Source organism: Phyllobates terribilis, unplaced genomic scaffold (assembly GCF_046119375.1).
Source record: "Phyllobates terribilis strain yellow unplaced genomic scaffold, ASM4611937v1 Scaffold_1__5_contigs__length_1240528914, whole genome shotgun sequence".
NCBI classification, from domain to species: Eukaryota; Metazoa; Chordata; class Amphibia; order Anura; family Dendrobatidae; genus Phyllobates; species Phyllobates terribilis.
In genome coordinates, this window is record NW_027362761.1 from 55,385,874 (window position 1) to 55,407,877 (window position 22,004).

The window sequence follows — 22,004 nt, forward strand, 5'->3', positions numbered from 1 at the left end:
TTCTCTGGTGGGCTCGTCCAATGCTGCCCTAAAGCAGGCCAGGCTAAGAAAAGCTTGGGGGAAGGTTCCCAGGAGAAATAGAGGTGACTGGGGACCGTTTATGGATACCCGGCCGCCCCCAGGCGGCTGGGGACCGTGTGTGGACACCCGGCCGCAGGGCGGCTGGGGACAGAGTATGGACACCCGGCCGCCCCTGGCGGCTGGGAACCGAGCGTGGACACCCAGCCGCCAGGCAGCTGGGGACTGAGTATGGATACCTCGCTGCCGAAGCATCCATGAGGTAGTGGCCAGCTTTGGCCTCCTCCAAACTAAAAGGCCCCATTTCAAGGGCAAGCTAGCAGTATGGTATTGCAGCCTGCGGGTGGGTGGTTGGCTGCATATTTGCGCTTGCATTGCAAGGAATGGGGGAGGTACAATTGAACACTGCCCTGGGACAAGGATTTGCACGGGGATAGTTGCAAGTCTGCATCTTCTGATGCGGCAAGGATCACTTCTGATGGGCACACTTTTAGGCAGTGACCTGGGAGTCAGAGATTCTTCCAAGGGGCTTCCCCATGCTCTTCCCATGTCTTTTCAGCACTGTATGCATGAGTCACACAGCACATGGACAGATAAGGTTGTAAAATGTTAAAATGACATTTCCCGGTGAATGCATTTGTCACAGTTGAAAGCAATACAAAAGTGCAAAAACACATAAAAAATGCTACTTGTGAATATAGCCCAAGGTGTAGAGGAGTATTTTTGTTTTTGGTTATTTATTTTACCTTATACACAAGTCTTTACCCTGGAAAGGAAATTCCTTAACATATTTCACAGGAAAGCACTTTAAGTTTCGTTTTTGAACGTTTTATTGTGGGCCCGTAAAAGTGGCTTAATACCTCTATACAACGTTGTTGACGGCAGTGACCTGGGGGTCAGAAATACTTCCTGGGGCGATCCCCATGCTGTCCCCATGTCTTTTGAGCACTGTCACTATCGTTTTGGGCACTTTTTAGGCTTTCTACAGACTGCCGGGGGTGCCGCCGCAAAAATGCTCGGGTCTCCCATAGACTAACATTGGGCTCGTTGCTCGGGTCTAGCACCCGAGTATCACTGTGAGCTCGGCCCGATCTTCAAGCACCCGAGCAATTTAGTGCTCGCTCAACACCACTGGAGACTTCCAGCTCTTACTTGTGTTCTGCATGACGCAAATCTATTCGGTTAGCGAAAGAGATTAACTCCTCCAGGGAGGTTGGGATCTCTCTGGTAGATAGAGCATTTTTAATATGCCCAGCCAGACCCTTCCAGAACACCGGGATTAACGACCGCTCAGACGAATCCAATTCAGCCGCTAAGGTTCTGAACTGGATGGCAAAGTGGCTGGCGGTGGTCGAAACCTGGACCAACGCAAGAGGCTTAAGAGCAATATCATGCGTGACCTGAGGACCTAGGTAAACAGTCTTTAGGGCTCTAAGAAAGAGACCCGCATTAGCCACTACCGGGTCACTCCGCTCCCACAGAGCAGTAGCCCACTCTAAGGCCCTGTGAGAAAGTAACGAGATGACAAAACCCACTTTGGCTCTTTCGGAGGGGAACCGTGCTTCCATCATCTCTAACTGAATGAAGCACAGATTAATAAAGCTCTGCAGGATCTGCTGTCGCCAGAAAATTTTTCCGGGAGAGCAAAACGGGATAATGGGGCAATTGTGGCTGCTGCAGCATTCACCACAGCCGTGTTAACCAGATTGGCTGCCTGAAAAGCTGCCTGGGTCACTACTGCAGTGATATCAGCCACCGGGGCAGCTTGTTCCAGAGTCCTAAGTCTGGCCTCACGTTGCTGTTTGTAGCGCTGCAGTTGCTGGTTGTCAGCCATGTTCGGCAAGACCCTGGCGCTCTGTACTGTTATGGGGACGGTTGCAAACAACTTTATTAATAATGGAAAGCAACCGAACCCGGGGTCCGCGATGCAGTCTAGAAGACTGCGGCCGAACACCTTCCGGGTAAGAAGGTAAAACAACCAACTAATATATAAATCCCTCCAGTGTTACTGCACACCGAGACGGGAAAAGGGATTTGCACTATCTCCGTTAACTGCACAAGAGATGTGCGACAAATAACGTAGCCGTAGCCCTGTTAACTGCACAGAGGCTACGCAGCAGATGCTAAGAAGAGTGTGTGACTCACGCCGGCATATACGTGCTCCCAGCCGGTATGTGACCAGACTGCGGAGTCACTCTCCACGTGACTAACAGGCGGTGCCAGGAATACGGAGTTCACAGTCTGCTCGGGGTGTATAGCGACCGCCTTGTCAGAGCCAGACTGTCAAATGGAACAACCTGCCTCCCTCCAGCTAAGACTGCCTATCCCCAGCTAAACTTGCCTGTCCGAAGCAAGAGCATCAAGAGAGCATGTGGAGCTCAAACAGACAAGCATCCACACATGAACACAACCTTAGCTTAATGATCAGAGCGCGCTGCCATGCTTCTGGGCGGCCTATTTAAAGACTAAGCCCTGCCCACTGTCGCATTATTGGTCGCACTACTGATGACATCACCCGCGGCCAATCAGGCGGTGCCAGGTCACCGGATCAGCTGACACCAAAGCACCAATCACGGTCTGCCATGTCACAGGCATGCTCAGTGCAGTGCATCCTGGACTTAGGCTGTAGCAGCCCTTGTTCCCCTCCGTAACCTATGCTTAACACTACTAGGAACAAGGACCCAAGGGACAGCCTGTACTTCTCGTGCACTGGCTAGGCGTTGGGACCGACGGCGATGCTAAGCAGCATCTGCCCTGGCTGGACTAGAATGGAATATCACAGATGATTCTGACCCAATTTCAGGTCCAGCAACCACCTAACAGTATAAATCCACCAATAAAGGTGGAAACATAGTGATCTGGCCAAAAGACATGTACGAGGCAGAGGCATTTAGACAATCACGTGATGTAAACTGTTACAAGAAATTGACATTTAAGCCGTTAGCAAAATTTAACATGGAACTGATTAAATTTCTAAATACAGCTACAGATAATGGGATAATCTCTAAGGAATTAGTTTTGGCACTCGTAGTCCAGGAACCTACTATTCCAACATTATATTTATTGCCGAAAGTACACAAAAATGCAACTACCCCCCCAGGCAGACCCATCATATCTGGGAAAGGGAAATACTTAGATAAAGTGAATAAATACATTGACTCTCTATTAGTCAAATCGCTACCATCCTTCAAAAAAGATACAAGTGAATTCCTCAGGAAGATTGATGGTCTGCATGTGGATACCAACACACTTATGACAACTTGTGATGTTGAATCACTATACACAAACATTAGGCATAGGGATGGACTGAGAGCAGTACATTTTTTTCTAGATGCATCTGATACATCACCAAGTATGACAAATTTCATTTTACAACTTCTTGAGTTTACATTATCTCATATTTTTTTTACTTTTAAGGGCTCCTTCTTCTTATAGCTTCAGGGAACAGCGATGGGGGCGACTTTCGCACCATCCTATGCCAACCTGTACCTGGGGCTGTGGGAGAGGGACTTCTTTCTGTCAGACAGATACGCATCGATGGACCGTGTGCCCCTTTGGACGCGGTACATCGATGATGTATTTTTTGTCTGGCAAGATTCAGAAGAAGTTTTGGTTCAATTCATGTCTGAATTGAATTGCAATGAGTTCAATATCCATTTAACCTATCATTGTGATGCAAACTTGATCGATTTCTGGGATGTTAAAGTATACGGAGACATCGAAAACTGTTTACAAACGGACTTATTCCGGAAATCGACATCCGTAAATGCCCTCCTACATGCCTCATAATCCCATCCCCCCAAGATGATTCAGTCAATACCTATAGGCCAATTTTTGCGTCTTAAACGAATCTGTTCTAATGAAGAGGATTTTGAGCGGCAATCGAAAGACCTTAAAGAGAGATTTTTCAATAGAGGCTATAGTAAGAGGGCTGTGAAAAGAGCATACAATTGTGCCAGACATTCTTCGAGGCATGAGTTGTTATATTCCAACAATCTGAAACAGAATGCCAAAAAGAATGAGGTTAGACTCATAACTCAATATCATGCCAATTCAGAAACCACACGTAAATGTCTTGAGAACTCATGGCCAATTTTATTGGCTAACCCGATTGTGGCAAAGTATCTTGGACAAAAGCCAAGCATGCTCAAGTAACCTACGAGACACATTAGTGAAAAGCCACTATGTAAATGATAAGAATGCAACCAAACCTCCATGGGGATGTACACCCTGTGGCAAATGTGTCGCGTGCCCAAACATTATTAGGGCTAAAACCTTCAGTAACAGTATGGGCACCAAGACTTTTAATACAACACATACAATTACATGTACCACCACAGCTGTTATCTATATTGCCAAATGTCCCTGTAATAAAATCTACATAGGCCTAACAACACGCCAACTAAAGGTGAGAGTGAGGGAACATATCAATGGGATAAATGCAGCTAGGGAGATTAAAGATCCACTCACACTAAAGACAATCCCTAGGCATTTCAAGATTTATCATAACTGTGATGCCTCTGGTCTTGAGGTGAGAGGGATTGACAGGATTGTCTTTAATATAAGAGGTGGTAATGTGAGTAATCGATTGGCCAGATTAGAAGCGAAATGGATCTGGGCCCTTGACACAGTTGATCCCCTTGGTCTCAATGAGAATTTAAGTTTTACCCCATTTTTATGAAATTGCTCCACCATATTCCCCAATGTTCAGGTAATATGTCCTATGTCCCGTTCATATATTTTATTGGTTTTAATTTTTTATTATTTTATTCTTAGCTGCCATGCATCTTATGTCCGTAATACGGCGAAGAGAGTTGTGTATGTGCATTGGATGGACAAGTATGAAGTGATCACAATATACATCTATCAAGAAGTTCAACTTATGATGAAGACGATGGAAGGTCTCACATTAACAGATTATGACTATATGCATTGTTTTCTGCTTCTTTAGATATGGTATATTGTATAACATTATGTATGTGTGATTGACTGATGGATAAATTGTATGTAAAATTATGTCACACTTTCTCTTTTTCTTTTTGGTTTCTTCTTGCTTAAGGAGGTTTTCACTATATTGTGGTTATACCTAAGTACAGGGGCGCATATGTGAATATAGTTATGGTTGAGTATGTGGGCATGTTAGTGTACACAAGAGTGTATGTTGTGACATGGATGGATGTATGTAAGTTGGTGTGGTTGTGTACATATGCATGTGGACACACATGCGTGTGTACATGGTAGTATGGTTGTGTACACATGCATGGGTGTATGTGGGTGTACATCACCGTCACCTGGGCACAATGGATATACACATGTGTGATATATAACTACATGGACATGTGTATATCACAGATCCGTATTGCATATACCTATGCACTTTATTTTATGTATTATGTACTTTTGTACATTTACGGTACATTTATTAACCACTTAGTATTTATCTGCATGTATACATATGTGTGATATATAATTATATGGACAGGTTTGTACCACATATCCATATTGGATGTGCCACATTACATTATGCACTTTATTTTACTGTATTTTATGTACTATTATGTATTTTTGTACATTTATGATACACTTATTAATTACATAGTATTTATCTGCATATATGCGGCTTTGTATATGTATGTATGCTCTATGGCTATCTTTAGTCTATATTCATTTTATATGTTATTTAATACTTGTTTGCATATGTGTAGTCTTATTTCTCTCTCTCTCTCTCTATATATATATATATATATATACAGTGCCTACAAGTAGTATTCAACCCCCTGCAGATTTAGCTGGTTTGATAAGATGCAAATAAGTTAGAGCCTTCAAACAGCAAACGAGAGTAGGTTTTATGAACAGAAGCATAAATCTTACAAACCAAAAAGTTATGTTGCTCAGTTGAATTTTATTAAATTTTAAACATAAAAGTGTGGGTCAATTATTATACAACCCCTATGTTTAATATTTTGTGGAATAACCCTTGTTTGCAATTACTGCTAATAATCGTCTTTTATAAGACCTGATCAGGCCGGCACAGGTCTGTGGAGTTATCTTGGCCCACTCCTCCATGCAGATCTTCTCCAAGTTATCTAGGTTCTTTGGGTATCTCATGTGGACTTTATTCTTGAGCTCCTTCCACAAGTTTTCAATTGGGTTAAGGTCAGGAGACTGACTAGGCCACTCCAACACTTTGACTTTTTCCCTCTTGAACCAGGCCTTGGTTTTCTTGGCTGTGTGCTTTGGGTCGTTGTCTTGTTAGACGATGAAATTACGACCCATCTTAAGATCCTTGATGGAGGAGCGGAGGTTCTTGGCCAAAATCTCCAGGTAAGCCGTGCTATCCATCTTCCCATGGATGCGGACCAGATGGCCAGGCCCCTTGGCAGAGAAACAGCCCCACAGCATGATGCTGCCACCACCATGCTTGACTGTAGGGATGGTATTCTTGGGGTCGTATGCAGTGCCATCCAGTCTCCAAACGTCACGTGTGTGGTTGGCACCAAAGATCTCGATCTTGGTCTCATCAGACCATAGAACCTTGAACCAGTCTGTCTCAGAGTCCTCCAAGTGATCATGAGCAAACTGTAGACGAGCCTTGACATGACGCTTTGAAAGTAAAGGTACCTTACGGGCTCGTCTGGAACGGAGACCATTGCGGTGGAGTACGTTACTTATGGTATTGACTGAAACCAATGTCCCCACTGCCATGAGATCTTCCCGGAGCTCCTTCCTTGTTGTCCTTGGGTTAGCCTTGACTCTTCGGACAAGCCTGGCCTCGGCACGGGAGGACACTTTCAAAGGCTGTCCAGGCCGTGTAGGGCTAACAGTAGTTCCGTAAGCCTTCCACTTACGGATGATGCTCCCAACAGTGGAGACAGGTAGGCCCAACTCCTTGGAAAGGGTTTTGTACCCCTTGCCAGCCTTGTGACCCTCCACGATCTTGTCTCTGATGGCCTTGGAATGCTCCTTTGTCTTTCCCATGTTGACCATGTCTGAGTGCTGTTCACAAGTTTGGGGATAGTCTTAAATAGTCAGAAAAGGCTGGCAAAAGAGATCTTTAATCCACACATGTGAAGCTCATTATTCTTGTTGCCAGAAATACTTCTTAATACTTTAGGGGGACCAAACAGAATTCTTGTGGTTTGAGGGGTTGAATAATAAATGACACTCTGAATTAACTTTTAACGTGTAAAAAAAAAAAAAAAAGAAAAACCAAAACAAAATTTGCTGCAGTTCATTTCCCACTTCCAGGCTGATCTACAGTACAAATGTCACAATGCCAAGTTAATTCCGCATGTGTCAACCAGCTAAATCTGCAAGGGGTTGAATACTACTTGTAGGCACTGTATATATATATGTACACTACATAATTACTGTATTGTTATGTGTATTTTACATAACCAATCATGTATAAATTATGTATTTATTCTTATCGCACCTTAATGCACAGTGCATTTTACTATTATTTTTTTATATTTTTTTATTTCCTATATTCCTATGTTTATGTTCCATGCATGTCAATTGTTGGCATACTTTTTCATTACATTGCTATCAAATCCATATATGGCTTCACTATTTTGGAAACATCTATGTCTATCTTCTGCACATACATTCACTAGATAATTCTCTACAATGGTGCTGAGCAGTGGCATGCAGGTGTCTAAGAGGACGCTTCGGGTTCTGCCAACGCCGGCGTCTTGATGCGGCATAGGACCTGCGGTCACGTGACACCTTGTGACCATGGTTCCTGGGTGACGGATCATGTGACTCCTCACGTGGTCAGGTCTCCCCAGCTGCATGACGCCGAACGCGGTGAGACTCCGGCACACGTTTGGGAGTTTTCCTGCGTCATCCTCCTGACTCACCCTCATTGGCTGGCAGCCCCTTTTTAATTGCACACTTGGAGTTTGACGTCACTCCCTGATGAAGGATGCACCGAAACGCGTGTCGGGGTGAGCACCGCAATAACAGCAGGACCATTGAACCCAGAGCCACTTCATATACATGCATGATTTATGGATCATTGAACCTAGAATTACTATACAACGTGCATGTTTGACAAATCAGGTACGAACCATTTGAATACCATATAACTATGTACACCTATGTATATGGATATGATAAGCAACTAATGCAATGTACTAACAACTACTTGTACTTTCAAATGTTACCTATCTTTTGATAGGGACATATTCCGCTGGTCATATCCCTGGTTGTGCCTAAATTGGCTACAAGCTCCCAGCATCTGGGATTGATACCCTGCTAGTGTAGCAGTTTTCAGTGGCAGTTATATTGGATCTCCAAATCAGAGTGGTTTTACTGTCATTAAGCTCTGATATCCTGTCTGTATACAATAATAACCGTATGTTTTAACATGTCATTATCATGTGTGTGTTCTGCTTTTCTGTGCCACCATGTACTCTACTTGTTGTAATAAAGGTCTCTTTCACTTTACATCAATGACCTATTTGTCGGATATTTTTATATATAGGTTCTAATTTCATTCCGATTGGTCTATCCAATCTAGTCAGCAGATATACATATTTCTACTATGATGATGTTCATGACTATTAAGACTATATGCAAATTTAAATGTATATTATCTGCTTGCCCTCTGCAATTTTTTCGAGTAGGCACTTAGTCACACCCATCTAGTCCCTCCTTGCACCGAAGCACAGAGGTTCCACCACCCGGGCCCGTAACAATCATATGATTAGATGAAACCAAAGTAGAACTGTTTGGTAGAAACACAACTCGTCGTGTTTGGAGGAGAAAGAATGTTGAGTTGCATCCAAAGAATACCATACCTACTGTGGAGCATGGGGGTGGCAAAATCATGCTTTGGGGCCGTTTCTCTGCCGAGGGAACAGAACGACTGATCCGTGTACATGAAAGAATGAATGGGGCCATGTATCGTGAGATTTTGAGTGCAAACCTCCTTCCATCAGCAAGGGCATTAAAGATGAAACGTGGCTGGGTCTTTCAGCATGACAATGATCCCATGCACACCGCCAGGGCAACAAAGGAGTGGCTTCGTAAGAAGCATTTCAAGGTCCTGGAGTGGCCTTGCCAGTCTCCAGATCTAAACCCTATAGAAAACCTTTGGAGGGATTTGAAAGTCCGTGTTGGCCAGCGCCAGACCCAAAACATCACTGCTCTAGAGGAGATCTGCATGGAGGAATGAGCCAACATACCAGCAACAGTGTGTGCCAACCTTGTGAAGAATTACAGAAAACGTTTGACCTCTGTTATTGCCAACAAAGGATATATAACAAAGTATTGAGATGAACTTTTGTAATTGACCAAATACCAAATATTCTTTCCAAATCAGACAATGTGATTTTCAGGATTTTTTTTCTCATTTTGTCTCTTATAGTTAAGGTCTACCTATGATGTCAATTACAGGCCTCTCTCATCTTTTTAAGTGGGAGAACTTGCATAATTGGTGGCTGACTAAATACATTTTTTCCCCACTGTAGCTACCAGAAAAACAGAGTAAGGGTGTGTGCCCACGATGCGTTTTTTAAGCGTGTTTGCAGCGGCAATTCTGCTGCAGAAACGCTTTAAAAACACTTGGTAGAAGGTCTGCCATGTCCCCCAATGATAATCAGCATGTGCTGTGCACATGCTGCGGAAATTTCCGCTGCGGATTATCATTGCGGAAAAAAATGCAGCACTACCAATTATTTTGCAGAAGCGCTGCGTTTTCGCTGCCATTGACTTGCATTGGAACGCATGTAATCCGCATCACTGCATCTGTACATGCGCATTCCATGCGTTTCAATGTGGGGATGGTACCTGGGTCTGGAGGAGAAGAGACTCTCCTCCGGACCTGGGTACCATAGAACCTGTAAAGTAAAGAATAAAATAAAAAATAAACATTATACTTACCTTCTGATGGCCCCCGGTGTGCTTGTCTTCGCTTGCCGGCAGCTCGCGGTGGACTGAAGGACCTTCGCTGACGTCATTTAGTCATATGACGGCAGGTCCTTCAGTGTACTGCGAGCTGCCGGCAAGCCAGGATGGATCGAATAAAGACTCCGGGGGCCATCAGAAGGTAAGTATATATTTATTTTTTTATTTTTTACCATTCTTTATGGTCACACTATATAAATCCATGCCGTTTGCATGGATTTATATAGTGTGGCCAAGTTGTCAAGCACTTTCCAAGTGATGCTAAAATCGCTTGGAAAGCGTTCGTCAACCCGCATGCGGAAATGCATGTGAAGAACGCTTCACATCCGCTTGTCCCTGGCAGGAAAAATGCATGTACAATCCGCATGCGTTTTTTCTGCCAGGGAGATGCAGAAACGCTCAGGAAAAAATCCGGAGCATTTCTGCATCGTGGGCACATAGCTTAAAAAATAAAAACGAGTGTGCTTATGAACAATGTTCATGTTGGAGTGACAATGAAGCATTAAAACATTAGCTCTTTATTGTTCACTTGTATGACTATCATGTTAGAGATGTCTGACTGTTAGTTTTAGATAGCTATGTTTTGATCATCTTAACTAGCATCCATTAACATGTACTGTATATAACTCAAGAGCACATTGTGCTTGTCCTTTCTACTCTGTGTAAGTGATTGATTTCCCTGTTTAGAGTGCCATTTATATGGCATGTTGCTATCTTCATACAATAATATTACATGGGTAGTAATTTTTGATATGTATGTATGTAGCCATGAACATATGTAAAACAGAACATTGTAACAATTGCATATTAACATCTCTATCACTAGAGAAGCAATGCTAATAACTGAAAAGCTATAAAATGTAAACAGTTTAAATTAAACCAGAATAGATAATGTTCTATCAAACAGATTAACAATCCCCTGCTGAGGGAAAACCTATCTTTGAAGCCCATAGATAAACAGGGAGCATCTGTGGCTTTGGAGAAAGCAATTATATGTGTACACAGATAAATACAATGTAGAAATATAATCACATAATTATATAAATATGTTTTTAAGCTGTAGCAACCACAGAATGGTTCTTGATAATTAGTTCCAAAAACAACTCCTCTGATAAATGAATCATCATTTTGCTTACTGTTGGAGTATATACAGTAGAGAACAAATGTATAGTCAGACCTGAATAATAGGAAAAATAAAATCTATATCGCAAACACTTAATTATCTAATTGCTAAGATCATATTTTAAGGAGCATTAAAAGATTAGAAAAATTTTGGAAAGGTAGAGTAAGTTATATTATACCACTTGATAAAGCTAAGTGTATCTGACAAGATTTTAATTTGTTACAGATTTTACAGAGGAATTTGATTTGCAGTGAATTTATTCTCGGCAAAATACTGTCCCTTATAATGCTCTGATATCTGGAGAGACACCAGGGCATAATTAACGTATGATGTACAAGAAGAAAATAAACAACAAATAGTCATCTCACCACTCACCTCAGCTGCGAACTGACCCCCTATAATCTTCAGTGCATTTTATTTTTGCCTCCACGTGCTGAAACCCCTGGCATCTCCGCTCTAGATTGAGACTTCCAACCACGTCTAGGTATGCACCTATACGTCTCAGCCTTGTATGCACATCAGAAAGCTGCTGCCCACATCAAAATTACAAGGTGCATGTACAGAGACATCCCAGACCTATTCCTAGGGTCATGGCACATGTCGTAACCTTATGATGCACACTCTAGGCCGAGACATTCCAGACATACACAGTGAAGTCTTAGGCCTAAATAGAGCCCAAAGTCTTGGCACAGCTTGAAGATGCCTGGGTTTTAGCTGCAGTAAGAAGAGGCACTGAGAACCAAAAAGGGAAGACCAAGCAGTGTAGTTGTCTGGAGAGGTGAGCAGAGATGTATTTGGGGTTTTTTGTTATTTTTCAATCCTTTTCTGGCCCTATACGATTTAGCAAAATGGCGACCAGCCAGCTACCACTTTGCGGAATTTGAGCAGAGCAAATTACAAAAAATCTGAAGATTTTTGTAAAACTTGAGTAGAATTCAATTCAACCTGAATAAATTTGCTCAACCCTACCAGTGGGTAAAAATGACATTTGATGAATGAAGCTCATTTACAGATAAACTACATGGTTTACTGTAGTCAAGTCTAACTTAAAAAAAAGGACATGGTATCAAATGTTAACTATGGGCTGTCAATAATATTGTCCATACTATATCTTTTACATACTATGGAAAAGTAAAAGATACGTTCCCTTAGGTTATACACATGTGACATTTTTTTATTTCAGTGTGGATTAAACAATAAATCTATAATGAGTATATAGTACATACCAACTCAATCAAACATGATAAGAGAGTCATATGCAAGTAGTGCGTCAACAACAGCCTTACCAAGGTCAGACCAGAGGACCTGTAAAGTGCTGTGGAAGAAAGTAGTGGCAGAGAACGCCTCAGTGGTGGCAGTGTTATGTTCTGCTACCAAAGCTAAGGAAAGAGAGGAGATCTGTCCCTACTATAGGACTCAGCTGAATCCCTACGATGTAACAGGGAACCTGATCCTGCGATCAGACCTGCTAAAGTCCTAATCTAGTCTGTACGGAGACCTATAGATGTGGGGAGGGAATCCCTACAAGTACTAAGGACTGGGAGGAATATGGGACACCTCCTAACAGAAATAGTAGCAGACAGACGAACAAACAAAATAGATAGAACATAGAGGTCCGTAGACCAAGCAAACTAACAGAGCTAGATACAGAGCACAGGCTAGCTAGAAAGTAGATATACAATGAAGTCCAGCAAAGCCAGAAGGGCGGAGCAGGATTAATTAGGCCAACAAGGTCATGTGGCCAGCAAAGGAAAAAAAACCTAACAGCAAGGTTCTAACAGTACCCCCCCTTCTAAGAGGATCCTCCGGATCCCCTAGGACCAGGCTTATCAGGAAATCTCCTGTGAAACGCTCTGATAAGTCTGGACGCGGAAACATCATCTGACCTCACCCAAGAGTTATCCTCGGGTCCGAAACCTTTCCAGGCCACAAGATACTGCAAACTACCTCTATACCGTCTAGAGTCAAGGATGCGGGAAATTTCATATTCCCCGTCCTCCACCACCGGAGGAACAGAGGCAGAGGCTTCACCATCCGACACAACAGCTTTTTTTAACAGAGAGACATGAAAGACCGGATTAATTCTCCAGGAGGTAGGAACCTCCAACCTAACAGCAGATTGGTTGACAACCTGAAGCACCTTAAAGGGCCCTACAAACTTGGGACCCAATTTCTTAGAAGGAATCCTCAACCGCAGATTCCTAGAGGACAACCAAACCATGTCACCAACAGCGAACAAAACCTCCTGTCGTTTCCTATCAAAGTAGTCTTTAGATTTTCTGTTGGCCTCCTGAAGATTACCACGCACATCCGTCCAAACTCTTTCCAAATCACCGGAAAAATTCTCCTCCTCAGGCACGGCAGATCCTAACTTGGAGAACGACCCAAACGACGGATGTCTCCCAGAACAACAAAAAAAAGGCGAACAACCAGCAGAAGAAGATGTATGATTGTTCAGAGCAAATTCAGCAAGTGGCAGAAACTCAGACCACCCCTCTTGATTGTCAGCCACAAAACAACGCAAGAACTGCTCAACATCCTGGTTTTTCCTTTCTGTCTGGCCATTAGATTCAGGATGATATCCGGACGAAAACGACAAATGAATTCCCAACCTGTCACAAAAGGCACGCCAAAAACGAGCCACGAACTGAGGACCCCTATCAGAAACAATGTCAGTAGGAACGCCATGAAGTCTGACAATTTCCTTGACAAAGGCCTTAGCGAGAGTTTTAGCGCAGGGCAGTTTGACGAAGGGAACCAAGTGACACATCTTGCTAAAACGGTCCACGACCACCCAGATGACAGTAAAACCCTCAGAGGGGGGAAGGTCAGTTATAAAGTCCATAGCCAAATGTGTCCAAGGAGCACTGGGGACCTCCAAAGGACAAAGTAACCCCGCAGCAGGAGTATGTGAGGACTTAGATCTAGCACATATAGTACATTGGCGCACCCACTTAATGACTTCCTTCTGCCATCCAGGCCACCAAAAACTGCGACCCACCAGTCTCTTGGTCTCAGAGATTCCGGGATGACCTGCCAACCGAGATTCGTGACACTCAACAAACAAATCTCTCCTAAAGGTCCCAGGCACAAACAACCTCCCATGAGGAGTGTTAGATGGGGCATTCTCCTGAGCTTTAAGAATCTCATCTTCCAAAACGGAGTCTAAAGCAGCTATCACAACACCTTCTTGTAAAATGTTTTCCTCTTTCTCAGCACCGACTATGGGAGAAAAACTGCGAGACAAGGCATCCGCCTTAACATTCTTAGTACCAGGGATGTAAGTAACGGAGAAATTAAACCGCGAGAAAAACAGTGCCCACCTAGCCTGACGGGCATTCAGGCGCTTGGCAGCATCAAGATATATCAGATTTTTATGATCCGTAAGAACCTGAACGGGAAATTCCGCACCTTCCAAGAAGTGGCGCCAGTGTTCAAATGCGAGTTTAATAGCCAATAATTCCCGATTACCAATATCGTAATTCAATTCAGTCTCCGAAAATTTTTTTGAAAAAAAGGCACAGGGATGTAATCCATCCCCGTTATCCTGAGACAATACTGCGCCAACCCCCACAGAGGAAGCATCAACCTCAACCAAAAACGGCCTAGTAACATCAGGCTGCATAAGGATGGGAGCAGAGGTGAACCTCTTCTTGAGATACACAAAAGCTTCAATGGCCTCAGAAGACCACTGAACCGCATCAGCACCTTTCCTGGTGAGATCAGTCAGAGGTTTGACAATACTAGAAAATTTTTTTATGAATTTTCTATAGTAATTGGCGAAACCCAAAAACCTCTGTATCGATTTCAAACCAATAGGCCTAGGCCATTCCTGCACAGCCTGAACCTTAACCGGATCCATCTCAAAACCTTGGCTGGAGATAATGTAGCCCAAAAAACTAATTCTCTGTACAGCGAACTCACATTTCTCCAGCTTAGCAAAAAGCGAATTGTCCATTAATAACTGTAATACCTCACGCACGCTCCGCCAATGAGACTCCAGATCTGGCGAATAAATCAAAATGTCATCCAAATACACAACCACATTTTTACCGATCAAAGGTCTAAGGATGTCATTAATCAGATTCTGAAAAAATGCAGGAGCATTAGTAAGACCAAAAGGCATAACCAGATTCTCAAAATGACCCACAGGAGTGTTAAAAGCAGTCTTCCATTCATCACCCTCCTTCATGCGCAACAGATTGTATGCCCCCTTAAGGTCAATTTTAGAGAACCACTTGGCCCCCAATAACTGGTTAAACAGATCAGGAATCAATGGCAGTGGGTAAGGATTGCGTACCGTAATTTTGTTAATCTCACGAAAATCCAGACAAGGACGTAAACCGCCGTCCTTTTTTTTTACAAAAAAAAATCCAACCGCCACAGGAGACTTAGAGGGCCTAATGTGACCGGCGGCCAAACTTGTCTGTATGTATTCCTCCAAAGCCTTCCTCTCAGGAATAGTAAGGTTAAATAAACGACTTTTAGGAAGAATCGCTCCAGGGACAAATTCAATAGAACAATCATAGTCTCTATGGGGAGGCAAAACCTGCGATTCTTTCTCAGAAAAAACTCTCCAAAAATCCTGAATAGGAACAGGCAATTCTCCCCTATCCAAAGCTGCAATACGCCCGTTACAACACTTGTCATAACATTTATGGCTCCAGGATTTAATTTCACTGGTAGACCAATCCAGTACAGGATTGTGAAATTTTAACCAGGGCAAACCCAATAATACTGGAGAAGGCAAGTTATTCAACACTACCAAATCCAATTTCTCATGGTGAACACCATTAATAATGAGAGGAAATTCACTGACCTTGAGAGTAATATTCTTCAAAGGGGAGCCATCCACAGAAACCACAGCAATGGGGGATGATAAAGGTTCAGGTTTTAAATTGAGTTTTTCCACGAATCCCCCATCAATTACATTCAGTGTAGACCCGCAATCAACAAACACCCGAAATTCCATTAATTTTTCCTGAGCAATCGTGGAAGCAGCTAAAAATATACCCTTGGAATTTAAACAGGCAATACGGGCGTGACTGACCATTTTTTTTTCTTTCTTCATACGAAGCTCACAGCCTTTAATCAAATGACCAGATTTTCCGCAATAGAAACACAAGCCTTCCGAAAAACGACGGTCTTTTTCTTGAGAGCGAGGTGCCACCGATCCAATCTCCATCGGTTCACCACTGTTAGTACACACATTATCATAACCAGAAACTGACATAGCAGAGGATTTGCTCTCATTAACCCTAGCACGCAGTCTTCTATCCACCCGTATAGCCTGTTGCAAATCCTCAGGTGTAGGATAAGCAATTAGCAGGTCTTTAACCCTTTCACTGAGCCCAGCAAGAAATAGACTTTTCAGAGCAGAATCGTTCCACCCTGTTTGAGTGGACCAACGACGAAAATGAGTACAATATTTTTCCACATTACCTGATCCTTGTTTTAGACGTCTCAACTCAGTCTCAGCTGATGCCACACGGTCAGGATCATCATATAATAATCCTTAAGCAGAAAAAAAACTATCCACTGATCTGAAGCATGTATCACTAGGTTGCAAAGAAAAGGCCCACTCCTGAGGCTCTTTGCGCAAAAGTGACATTATGAACCCTACGCGCTGGGATTCATCCCCAGAGGACTTGGGTCTCAAACGAAAATACAATAAGCAAGCATTTTTAAATGAAAAAAATTCTCGATGTTCACCAAAAAATAAATCCGGCAAACATACCTTAGGCTCCAAGAAATATGCTCCAGGACAGTTACTCACGTGCTGACGGAGCTCGGCCACTTCCAGAGAGAGTCCCTGCAGGTGTTTAGTCAAATCCTGAACTGACACCATGATGGAACAAAAAAAAAAAAATCTTTCCTTAGAGAATTTGCAGGCTGGACTTACTGTTATGTTCTGCTACCAAAGCTAAGGAAAGAGAGGAGATCTGTCCCTACTATAGGACTCAGCTGAATCCCTACGATGTAACAGGGAACCTGATCCTGCGATCAGACCTGCTAAAGTCCTAATCTAGTCTGTACGGAGACCTATAGATGTGGGGAGGGAATCCCTACAAGTACTAAGGACTGGGAGGAATATGGGACACCTCCTAACAGAAATAGTAGCAGACAGACGAACAAACAAAATAGATAGAACATAGAGGTCCGTAGACCAAGCAAACTAACAGAGCTAGATACAGAGCACAGGCTAGCTAGAAAGTAGATATACAATGAAGTCCAGCAAAGCCAGAAGGGCGGAGCAGGATTAAATAGGCCAACAAGGTCATATGACCAGCAAAGGAAAAAAAACCTAACAGCAAGGTTCTAACAGGCAGGGGACTCCTCGATGCGCGTGTCGCTGAGAAATATTGAGCTTTTTCAAGAGGCTGGTGGGATGCTGCCTGGAAGGACCTTTATATGCGCCCCCAGTGTGCTCACGTGTCTCATCATATGACCGCGACTGTTATGGATGCTATGGCCGCAAATCCGACCTCAATGCTTTAACGGCGCTTGCGCCTGGAGTACTGCCATCACCGCCGCGTGGGCAAAGGCCGTCGCGCAGATTGCACGTGCGCGGGAGCGCGGCAAAGCTGCAAATCCCGGGATCGCGTAGAGGGCACAAAGATAGCCAGGTGCGCCCCAGGCGAGGGAGACAATCAGGATGCAGGCGCAAAGCATCAGTAGCTAAAATGTACAAGGGGGAGCAGAAAAGAGAGGGGAATGGCATGGATCATGATGAGACAACCAAGGTAAGATATTGCCAACAATAAGGCAAATGAATGAAGAAGATGAAAACATACATAAACGTCATATCCTTCTAATAAAGCACAATCATATAACGAATTGCAAAAAATGATAATAATCATTTACTCTTGGTCATACAGATTCATGATTGAATAAATGAAGATAGTCCCAATATAGGTTGATAATGCTGATTGTTAAGAAACAGTTCTGCAAAGAATCAGTGATGGAGAAATTACATAGCCATGTGTGGCAACAAAAACCACGTTATTATTATTATTATTATTATTTATTTATATAGCGTCATGGTGCTGTACATAAGAAAGGGTTACATACCAAATACAGATATCACTCAATAAACAAACTAACAATGATAAACTGGTACAGAGGGAAGAGGATCTTGCCCTTGCGGGCTTACATTCTATAGGAACGGGGAAGGAGACAGTAGGTTGGGGGCGGTTGCAGTAGCTGCGGTGTTGTTGAGGTGGCAGCAATCAAGGTCATGGTAGGTTGTAAGCTTGTTTGAAGGGATGGGTTTTCAGGTTCCTCTTGAAGGATCCAAATGTGGAGGCTAATCGCACGTGTTGAGGCACAGAATTCCATAGGATGGTGGATATTCGGGAGAACTCATGGAGGTGATTGGGTGAGAAACAAATAAGTGTGGAGGAGAGAAGGAGGTCTTGGGAGGACTGGAGGTTACGTAAGGGAATATATCTGGAGATTAGTTCAGAGATATAGTGAGGAGAAAGGTTAATGGATGGCCTTGTAGGTCAGTGTTAGTAGTTTGAACTGGATACGCTGGGCAATTGGGAGCCAGTGAAGGATTTGCAAAGGGGGCTAGCAGAGGAGTAGTGAGGTGAGAGATGAACCAGTTGTGCAGCAGAGTTGAGGATGGATTGGAGGGGTGCGAGAGTGTTAGCAGGTAGGCCACAGAGGAGGATGTTGCAGTAGTCGAGGCGGGAGATAATGAGGGCATGCACAAGCAATTTAGTAGATTGAGGGTTGAGGAAAGGATGGATTCTGGAAATATTTTTGAGCTGGAGGTGACAGAAGCTGGCTAGAGCTTGGATGTGGGGTTTGAAGGACAGGGCAGAGTCAAGGGTTACTCCAAGGCAGCAGACTGCCAATACAGGGGAAAGTGTGATGTCATTTATTGTGATAGAAAGATCAGGTGGGGAAGATATGCGAGATGGGGGAAAGATGATGAGTTCAGTTTTGTCCACATTGAGCTTGAGGAAGTGAGAGGACAGAAAGGAGGATATGGCTGATAGACATGCTGGGATTCTGGACAGCAGAGAGGTGACATCTGGGCCAGAGTGGAAGATCTGGGTGTCATCAGCGTACAGATGGTACTGGAAGCCATGGGATTTTATGAGCTGTCCCAGGCCAAGGGTATAAATTGAGAAGAGTAGGGGTCCTAGGACAGAGCCTTGAGAGACTCCAACAGAGAGGGGGCGGGATGAGGAGGTAGTGTGGGAGTGGGAGACGCTAAATGTTTGGTTAGAAAGGTATGAGGAGATCCAAGATAGGGCAAGGTCTTTGACGCCAAAGGAAGAAAGGATCTGAAGTACAAGGCAGTGGTCAACAGTGTCGAAGGCAGAGGACTGGTCAAGCAGAAGGAGTACAGAGAATTGATTGTTAGCTTTGGCTGTAAGTAAGTCATTAGTAATTTTAGGGTAGTTTTGGTGGAATGGTGGGGGCAGAAGCCAGATTGTCGGTTGTCAAAGAGAGGGTAAGAGGAGAAGTGAGTGGAAAGTTCAACGTGAACGTGTTGCTCAAGGTGTTTGGAGGCAAATGGGAGCAGTGATATGGGGTGGTAGCTGGACAAGGCGGTTGGGTCGAGGGGTGGCTTTTTGAGGATGGGCGTGATTGTGGCATGTTTGAAGGCAGCAGGGAAGGTACAAGAAGTTAGTGATAGGTTGAAGAGATGGTTTAGGAATGGAATGAGTGTGGGGGTGAGGTTGAGAAGGAGGTGGGATGGGAAGGGGTCGAGTGCACAAGTGGTGAGGTGTGACTTGGAGAGGAGGTGAGTGAGGTCTACTTCCATGATGTTGGAAAGGGAGGTTATGAGGGAAGGGCAACGGTGGGGGAAACAAAGGGGTTGTGGTGGTCGGACAGTAAAGACTTGCTGTGTTTAATCAATTTTATTTTTGAAGTTTGTGGCAAACTCCTCAGCAGAGATGATGGAGGTCAGAGGGAGCACTGGAGGGCGGAGGAGAGAGTTGAAAGTGTTGAATAACTGTTTGGGGTTGTAGGATAAGGAAGATATGAGGATTGTGAAGTAGGCCTGTTTAACAGAGGTGAGGGCTGATTTGAATGTGAGTGTTGCTTGCTTGAATGCAGTGAAGTCATCTTGCAAATGTGTGTTCTTCCAACGTCGCTCCGCAACCCTGGACGCTTGCCGAAGCTGTTTAGTGAGGTTGTTGTGCCAGGGTTGCTTATTGACTCATCGCACTCTGCCATACACAAGAGGGGCGACCGAGTCAATAGCTGATGCGAGAGTGGCATTGTAGAAAGCAGTGGCGCTGTCTGTGTCATGGAGTGAAGATATGGATGTCAGTGGTAGAATAGAGTCAGGGAGTGTGTGAGTGTCTAGATGTGCAAGGTTTCTGCTGGGGTGTGCTAGTTGCTGGACATGAGTGACAGGTGAGGAGGACAGGGATGAGAAAGTGAGTAGATGGTGGTCAAATAGGGGTGGGGGGGGTTGTGAGGTTAGGTAGGGAGCAGAGTCGGGTGAAGATGAGGTCTAGTGTGTGTCTGCCTGTTGGATCAAAGATGTAAAATGATGAATGATGGTAAGATTGCCAGGATCCATATCTTGATTCCAACCCTTGTAAGGGCAAAAAATGTATGTTAGTCCCGCCCGGCACCACACTGGATAGAAAACAATAAATAAAATGCGTTAAAAACATAAAAGAATAAAAACAAAAAATAGTAAGAAATTGCCACCAGAGGACAAAGGTATTAAACAGAGTCTGCAGGAGAACATAGGGGAACACCCCATTTCATAGGAAAGGCGCAAAGCTCAAAGCCTCGTTTAGGCCACGTGGACTAACAATCCACCTGGCCTCCTTTTGGGCCAGGAGATGTTTAGCATTGCCTCCATGAGAGCCAAGATGTAATATATCTATCCCACGCACCTTCAATGTTTTAGGATCAGAATTAAGTATAGCCTTGAAGTGGCGTCGTAGAGTCCTAAGCAGTGATGGGCGAGCATTAAAATGCTCTGGTGCTCAGTGCTCAAGTCGAGCAAATTGGAATACTCGGGTGCTCAACCCGAGCAACGAGCCCGATGTAAGTTTAAGGGAAACTCGAGCATTTTTCAGGCGGCTCCCCCCGGTAGTTTGCAGAGGGCCTAAAAATTGCCCAAATTGATGGGGACAGTGCTCAAATGACATGGGAACAGCATGGGGAAGACCCCTGGAAGCATTTCTGACTTCCAGGTCACTGCTGTCAACAACATTGTCAGAGGTATTACGCCACTTTTACGGACTCACAATAAAACATATGAAAATGAATACAAAATGGATTTTCCTGGAAAATATGTTAAGGAACATCCTTTCCAGGGTAATAACTTGTATATAAGGCAAAATAAATAACCAAAAATACCCCTCCACACCTTGGGCTATGTTCAACGTAGCGTTTTTGATGCGTTTTTGCACTTTTGCATTGCTTTCAACCAAGACAAATGTATTAACTGGGAAATGTCATTTTAACATTTTACAACCTTATCTGGCCATATGGTGTGTGACACATAATCAGACATATGCATACAGTGCTGAAAAGACATGGGAACAGCATGAGGAAGACCCCTGGAAGCATCCCTGACTCCCAGGTCACTGCCTAAAAGTTTGCCCATCATAAGGGATCCTTGGCGCATGCGAAGATGCCTCCCGCCATGCACCTATCATTGCAGTCTTGCAATAATCACTGTCCACATCCTTGTCCCAGTGCAACGTTCAGTTTTCCCTACCCCATTCCTTGGAATGCAAGCGCAAGTATGCAGCCAGCCACCTACCCACCCACTATGCTGCCAAATTTTTGACAGCTGCTTGCACTTGAATTGTGGCCTTTTAGGCTCGTGGAGGCAGAAGCTGTCTACAATCTTATGGCGGAGGTGACCGGGTATCCATACTCGGTCCCCAGCCGCCAGTATTTCTCCCGGTGTCGTCTTCGCCTTCCACAAGCATGGGTCCCACAACATTACCCGTGCCCT